General features: G+C 41.6%; 1 protein-coding gene and 1 pseudogene across 16 annotated transcripts in view; one reads left to right on the top strand and one right to left on the bottom strand.

Moving 5' to 3' along the window:
• The window catches only part of LOC116082811, a 10,875-nt pseudogene extending 6,391 nt beyond the window's left edge, over positions 1–4,484 (bottom strand).
• Celf2 (CUGBP Elav-like family member 2) overlaps positions 1–7,412 on the top strand; it is an 859,338-nt gene that overhangs the window by 820,833 nt on the left and 31,093 nt on the right. The window lies entirely within an intron of this gene.

Raw genomic sequence — 7,412 nt, 5'->3', positions numbered from 1 at the left:
CAATGTGCTTTAGGGGGTCTGGTTGATGTTATTGTTCTTCTTCTTATGGGGTTGCAAACCCCTTCAGCTCCTTCAGTCCTTTCTCTGACTCCTCCACCGGAGACCCCATACTCAGTCCTATGGTTGGCTGTGAACATCCACCTCTGTATTTGTCCAGTTCTGGCAGAGCCTCTCTGGAGACAGCTATATCAGGCTCCTATTAGCATGCTCCTCTTGACATCCACAATAGTGTCTGTGTTTGGTGACTGTGTGTGGGATGGATCCCCAGGTGGGGCAGTCTTTGGAAGGCCTTTCCTTCAGTCTCTGCTTAACACTTTGTCTCCATATTTGCTCTCGTGGTCATTTTGTTCCCCTTTCTAAGAAGGACTGAAGCACCTACACTTTGATCTTCCTTCTTCTTGAGCTTCATGTGGTCTGTGAATTAAGTATGGGTGCTTCGATCCTTCTTAGAAAGGGGAACAAAATAATTTTTAAAGAAAATGATTCTGAGGTATCTGGGACAGTCAGAAACACAACTAGTTTTCTAATGCATTAGTACTTTCATATGCCAGAGGGTCTGAACTCCTGCTACCAAAGAAACACTGGCACAGGAGCTGGGCTGCCAGTAGTTTATGTGTCGCTCCTACAAGCTGACATGGGCCTTTTAATAGCTTCAAGTAATTTAAGCTTAATAAAACCAAACAGCATAAGGAATAGAGCTGTTTATGGCTTATCACAGAGCCATACTCAGACTTATGTAAGTAGGTTCCACCTGTGCCCCATACTCTGCTTTGGGGACCTGTCATTTTTCAGAAGCAGTCCCTGTGATAATTGCTGTGTTGGATGCTTAGTACATTGTTGTTGTTGTTGGTGGTGGTGGTGGTGGTGGTGGTGGTGGAGGTGGTGGTGCATTGTTTAAAAAGAAAAACTATTTTACAGACTGACTCTAATTCCTTGTTAGTGATCTTTGTTCTTAGTGTTCCTGGATAAGCGTCAGGGATGCATTTTTGATTATCAGTCTTCACAGTCCCCTCTACTGTACAGTAAATTCACACCCAGTTGTCTTGTGATGTTTGTGTTAACACAAGGGGTGTGTTTTCTGTCTACCATAATCAGTTAGTGAGATTTTTAGTCTTCAAAATTATCTCTGTTGCTGCTATGAAATACGCTTATACAGCATTACTAGCAATACTGGTGAAAAGTATTAAGTATTAATTGCTTAAGTATGTTCCTTTTGTTTGTTTGGTTGGTTGGTTGGTTTTTCCAGGCAGGGTTTCTCTGTATAGCCCTTGCTATCCTGGAACTCTGTAGAGCAGGCTGGCCTCTTACTCAGAAATCCGCCTGCCTCTGCCTCCCAAGTGCTGGGATTGAAGGCACGCGCCACCACTGCCCGGCAAATATGTTCTTAATAGATGGGAAAAACAAAACATGATTTTATGCATATGTCGATAGAATTCTGTTATCTAATGTAACACTTGAAAAACTTTTTGAACCAATAGCCTTGCACATGATCAGAAAATGGATCTTCTTGTTTATTTCAAAGTATGAGGTATACAGAAAATAATAACCATGGAGGACTCTGAGAGCTGAAGCTTAGGGACAGAAGTTGTTGCTGCATTGAAGAGCCATCCATGTATGGACTTCAGCCCTAAAGATGTCAGGCATTAGGCATAGGTATCAGTTTGATGTGAAGAAGATGAAAAGAAGGAGAAGAGATGATCCCAGCTTGTGCAGTTTTGGTGAGCAGTAGGGCAGTGCTTGTGGTGGTAGAGAGGTGTAGAAGTTTAAAAAACAGTAGAAAAAAATAATAAAAAATAAAATATATATATATATATATATATATATATATATATATATATATATATATTGCCCTTGTCATTATCCACAATGCTAACACCTTGAGAAGAGTCAGTGAAGCCAATCATTTAATTGTCTTACTTGTGTGGTGGAATTGTTTCACTTTCCTTACTGAAATACTGAAGTGTGGTATATGTTAGTTTATATACATATACGTACATATATGTACATATATATGTTTGCATACGGCACTGTTCCTGGAGAACTGAGGAAATCAAATACTTCTGCAGGCTTCCTAAAAGTACTAGAATGTGACTAGAAATGTTAGTGTGACTTTCTCACTGTTCCCCTTTTGTGCTCAATGGCCAGCTGACAGAAAACATCCCGCAGTGCCTAAAATGCAAGGCTGGAAGCCTAAGCTCTCCTGGCCAAAGACAAAGCAATACAAGTGGGCTAAATAGAGTGAGACACCCATGTCTGAGTGCAGCTGATTTTCAAGGGCCAGGCACTGAGGCCTGGCCAGAGTTTTGGTTTTGGTTTGGTTTGGTTTGGGTTTGGGTTTTGGGTTTTTGGTCCAGGCGACACACTGCTGGCTACTTGCAGAGACAAAGCTTTGCTGATAAGCATTCTCTTACTGATAAGCTCACATCTGTTTCCAAATGGAGACAATATGACATGAACTTTTGAGATTCTGTTACCCAAAGGAAAATCTGTATCATAGCAATGGCCATCCTCTCATCTAGGAAACTCTCCCTTTCTACTATGAGGAAGGCCACACATTAGGCAGGTCATTAGTCAAGTGGATGGCATGGGCCCTTTACTCACTCTGTTGTTCCAGGGGCCACGGTCTGGTCGTGTCTTATTTTATAAGCGTAAAAGTCCTCATGGTCATCTCTCCAGACGCCTCCTCCATAATCCTGACAAGGAGCCAGAGGCTAAAGGGTAGTTTGTCTGAGACAGTTACTTCTGCACTGTGCAAGATTTGAGAGCGAGCGTTCCTGGAAAACAACACCTCTGCTCCTGGATCTCTGCCTTTCCGTCTTCTCACCCCGTCAGTAGTTGTCAACATCATTTTCAGTCTGTAGCCATGACCATTTGTAAAAGCACAAGTCTGTCTGGGGGCAACTGAGCAGGTTAACATACTTAGTTAAAGACAAGATCTCACTATCTCTGGCTGGCTTGGAACACTATTACACCAAGCTGGCCTTGAACTCACAAAGATCCAACTGCATCTGCCCCTCCCCCTTGCCCTCCTCCCATTGCCTTCTGCTCTCTGCCCTGCCTGTCATTGCTTCCAGTTGCTGGCATGTGGCATGCCCCACCACAGCTGGCTTAGTACTTTTATTTTTATAAATCATGAACAAAATATTTATTTAGGTATCAATGGTCTCTTTTTTTTCTACTCTATTCTTAACAGATCCATGTGAGGTAAAATTATATAAAATGACTCTTTCAAACCCGAGCCCTCAGAGGCCATTTTTATACTTATGTGTGTCTTCATGGGACTGGAAAAGATACTAAAAATAATACCTGGCTTATTGACAGTTGCCATGATAGATTTCTTTCAAATAAACTACTGAGCGTCCCAAAGGCATGAAAATGAAAGTTAAAGTGATGAAGATATCGAGACAACTAAGTTTGTTAAAAGTGTGGGGTTTGTGCACACTGGCTTCTCCTCTCCCAGAAGTCTGACTCTCGAATAAGAAATTTCAAAACTAACTTCAAGTCAGAGTCTAGTGATGAGATAGAATTTTTCTCTCTCTGGCCTTCTAGAGAACCCTCTGTCCCTGTGCTGCATCAAGCCACATATACTTCCCATCAAATGGGCAGTGAAAGAAGTGTACATGGGGTAAAACAAGGGCCACTACAGATGGTCAAGTACTGAGCAGATGACACCAACTCAAAACCTTTATGCTATTGTCTAGCACACCTTCCTTTTCCACCCAGCATGTGCTCTCTCTCTCTCTCTCTCTCTCTCTCTCTCTCTCTCTCTCTCTCTCTCTCTCTCTCTCTCTCTCTCTCTCCCTTCCCTCCCTTCCTCCCTCCCTCCCTTTCTCTCCAAAGCCTTTTCAGAAATGAGTTAAAATAAGAAGTATGGTTATTGGAGAATAATTCCGCCCCCAGGAAGAGAGGTGCTCTGTATTTCATTAATGCCCCAGGGTTGTGATTAGCTAATAATGTCAGTACCTATGTCACTACATAATTATTCTGACGCTCACGTTGTTTCCCTGCACTGTTGGAATATAGCATCCAAGCTGATCAGAGACAGCAACCACAGGCTTCAGTCTTACATTTAGTAGATATTTTCTCTGTATTTACAATTGTTTTGTTTCCTAAACCACAAAGACACTGCTTTCACGATCTAATTATTTTGTGGAGAGTGGTTAATGAATGCACTGAAGGCAATTCTTGTTCTGCTACTGTTGTTTTATGTAGCGTAAAAGAAGACTTTTCCTGCCTGGAAAATGTAGGGAAGAGGGTCAATATAGGAAAATCTGGTTTTCCCTGTGAATATTCTGTAAAGTTGTGCTAGATACAACCTGCAGGTACACAGGTAAGGGAGTATCTCAAAGAAGAAACTCTTCAGTAAAGAGGTGGCCAGTGTGAAAGATGAACAGACCCCACTGCACTTTCTCTGCTTTCCATAGCACATCTAACTCTTTAAAGCAGTCAGCAGTCAGTCTTCCCCAGGCAGGAATGGTGCTCACTACCCCACCTTTTGTAGAATGTAAGAAAGAACAAGGAAGCTTCTCAGTGTGTTCCCAGTGGATCTCCAGGCCAGTGAAGTCACAAAATGGCCTTGGCTTTGGGCCTCCCATCCCCTGCTTATGCATGTGAGTGGCTGCTTGGAAGCTGAGGGTAGGCATGTATTCATGTCCTCCCAAAAATTGTGTCAGGACAATGAAAGTGTCTCTGCCCCTATTCAGGTGACACAAAGGCAGCATATGGCTTCGTCAACTTTATTTTTAAATACTTCTGCTTTATTTGGCATATAGCAAAAAGAAACAGTTTGATAAGTCTTCACTGAGCCACAGCTTCTTCTGAGTCATCAGGAGCCCTTCATGAAGGCTATAGCCCAAAGAGAAATGTGTCCTTGCCTAAGATCTGCAAATCAGCTTTGCTGTAAGAAAACTGGGTGAGGCCATCCTATCCCCCTGCCTCAGCCTTCCATTCATTCAGTTAGCAGATACTTAGTATCTATTGTATGTCATTATTCTGTGATTCTAGAAAATTAAAACAGGCATGAACATTTACTCTTTAATATGCTTACCTTCTAGTAGAACTTTTTAATACATATAATAAAACCATATGTATTACAGATTTTTTAACTCTCATTTTTCCCTGACTCCCAACTGTTTTTCTTTCCTGTCATAAGCCAAACCTGACCTCTCTCCATAAAACTTCACTCATATGACTCAAACTAAATTTTATAAAAACCAGTTCTATGACAAATTGTTAGAACTACATCAGACATCCCTGAGAACAATGTTTCCCAATCATTCATGCAAAAGAAGTATGAAGATAATTTTCTGAGATCAGATTTTGAGAGCCCCTCCCTCACACTATAGTGTTTTTAGTGGACTTAATGAGCCTCAAGAACCTCCTGATTCTGATTCTAATGTGGGAAGTCCTAACTACCTCTTCAGAACAAACAAAGCCTTTATCACTAAGTGCATATGGTCACAGCTATCTGTTTCCAAAACAACCAGGGCAACTCTGACAAGATCGCCCACATGGCCCAAATAGCACCTAGGATCACTGGCTTCTGGGTTTATACCACAAAAATCTGGCCTTTGTGGTTGTTCATTTGGAATTAGAGAGGCATGTGCAGAAAATATCCCTTGGACAGAAGACAGAAATTGCAAATAGGGCAAGCATGGCGAGTCATAAAACTACATAAATACCTTTGATCCTCAGTGTCTAAGTAGAGCTGAGCATTTCACATCTTCATTTATGTCACAAGTAAAATTGAAAGCTTTCCAAAAGTTGTGCCTTGAACTATGAGAATCCTGCCTCATTGAAGTGCTCATTTTGGAGATGGAAGCCATGTTTGGAACGAGTAAAAATGAAGAGTTTTTTAAAGCTGACCAAAGGGATTTCTGAGGCTGCCAAAGTTAGCTCCAAGGTCTGCAGCAAGCCCTCCGTACATGGTTATTTAGGTCCTGCATTCATAGTTTTACAAGTAGATGCAACATGTCTCTGGGACAGCTCTGCTCATTTTAGAAGACATCTGTTCTCAGCTATGTCTCCGTATTAATCTGAAATCTATCACTTTGTAATTTCCATCCACTGAGCCTAATTTTGATCTCTCTAACTACAAAGAATACTTTATTGATGTCAGAACCTGAGACTGTTTCATCCCTTGGTTTTCTCTTTGTGAACTAAATATTACATTTTAAACTTTCTCCTTCCTTAACTTTCATATCTGATCATCTTCCTGGATATTCTCAAAACTACATACACACACACACACACACACACACACACACTATGCACTACATACACGCACACACACATACACACACACAAACACACACACACACAGTTTGAGGGATGATGTATTTCTGGGTTACTAGGTTAGCAGTAAAAGCTAGAGTTTGTCATTGTTTATCTAGTTACCAGAGGATAGGGAAGCTTTGGATCTTCAGATGTTGTTGAATGATGCAGTGGTGGTAAATTTTTCTTCAGGAAAGAATGGCCAAAGGTTTCCCAGCAGTTTCACCCCTTGCTATGTAGCAAATACCAGTGCCACCTCATCTGATTCTCATACCCACTCCCAGAAATGAATCCTAGTGCTTCTTCATTGGAAACTAATGCTAAGCCTCAGCTAAATTGAGATTCCCTACTGTCTCATAGATTGGAAGCAACAGAGTCAAAAACATTAAAGGTAGATCTAGGAGCTACAAGCAAATTTGTTGCCTCCATAATTAAATCTCTGCAATACCCACAAAGTCATTCCAAAACACAAAATAGGATTAAGTTAAGTGTCAACATAGTGTTAACCCTCTATAGTTAACAAGCTGCATGTAAATCTGGGTTCACAGTGCCTAGAACCTAGTATGCAGTCAAAAAGTATTAGATGTCAGCATTATTATTTCCTGATGAAATCGAGTTCTGTTATGATTACAAGTGTAGGTGCTTCAAAAATATCTTAAGGTTCTACAGAAAAATAACGCATCACAATCACTGGGCTGACATCAGAGTTCAGCCAGTCATATTCCTGCTTCTAGCCACTGATTTGATTTCATTCCTGGACCCTGTCTCCATCTTCAGAGCCAGGGACTTTGGACCAAATCCTTTTTGGGCTGCCACATTCCTTGGGTTTTCTCTTCCAGTTCTCACTTCCACTTTTATGGGAAAATGTCCTCATTTCAGTATCAGCCAACTATCAACTCTAACTCCATCTATAGTTAGTCTTCATCATGCAGCCTAGCATATTCATGGGTTCTAGGAATTAAATCCTGGATAGTTAGAGAGAAAGAGAGGGTAGGAGGGATGGAGAGAGGGAGGGAGGGAGAGAGAGGGAAAGAGAGGGAAGGAGTGGGAGAGGGGGAGGGAGGGGGAGAGAGAGGAGGGAGAAAGGGAGGGAGAGAGATGGAGAGAGAGGGAGGGAGAGAGAGAGGGAGGGAGAGAGG

This window comes from Mastomys coucha, unplaced genomic scaffold, assembly GCF_008632895.1.
Source record: "Mastomys coucha isolate ucsf_1 unplaced genomic scaffold, UCSF_Mcou_1 pScaffold7, whole genome shotgun sequence".
In the NCBI taxonomy this organism is placed as follows: domain Eukaryota; kingdom Metazoa; phylum Chordata; class Mammalia; order Rodentia; family Muridae; genus Mastomys; species Mastomys coucha.
This window is presented reverse-complemented; position numbering and strand designations above follow the sequence as displayed.